This window comes from Geospiza fortis, unplaced genomic scaffold (assembly GCF_000277835.1).
Source record: "Geospiza fortis unplaced genomic scaffold, GeoFor_1.0 scaffold262, whole genome shotgun sequence".
Taxonomy (NCBI): Eukaryota; Metazoa; Chordata; class Aves; order Passeriformes; family Thraupidae; genus Geospiza; species Geospiza fortis.
In genome coordinates this window covers 641203-641629 of record NW_005054510.1, presented here as the reverse complement: position 1 = coordinate 641629, position 427 = coordinate 641203, and the positions used below count along the sequence as shown (strand labels likewise).

At 60.7% G+C, this 427-nt stretch overlaps 1 protein-coding gene across 1 annotated transcript in view; it reads right to left on the bottom strand.

The window, feature by feature from the left end:
• Positions 1-427, bottom strand: part of BSX (brain specific homeobox) — a 5889-nt gene that overhangs the window by 1186 nt on the left and 4276 nt on the right. The window lies entirely within an intron of this gene.

Sequence of the window (427 nt, the reverse complement as noted above, 5' to 3'; positions counted from 1 at the left end):
ACACGGCAGAGACCCGGCTGCGGTCGGCCAGGGAGAGGGGACCGGGGAAAACCCCCAGGAATGTCGGACTTTTCCTGCCGCGGCGCGGGGTGGGCTCTCCCTCTGCCTCTTTGAAATTTTTTGTGGTTTTTTCGTTTATTTCGTTTTTGAGGTCGATTGATCGGTTTGGGTTAGGGGTTTTTGTTGTGATGAAAACGGGGGTATTTTCCAAGAGCGCACCCCGGGAAGGTGAAGGGAGCCCGGGCAGCGCTGCCCTCGCAGGGGACTCGAGGCTGGCGCGGGCACCTGAACCCTCCCGGCGGGGACACCACAACGAAATGGGCACGGAAAAAACACGGGGAGCCCTGGAAAAGACTGGGGAGGGGGAAGCGACCCTTGACAGCCCCGCTGGCACACGGCTCGGGAAACTTCGGGGGTTTTCTCCTTG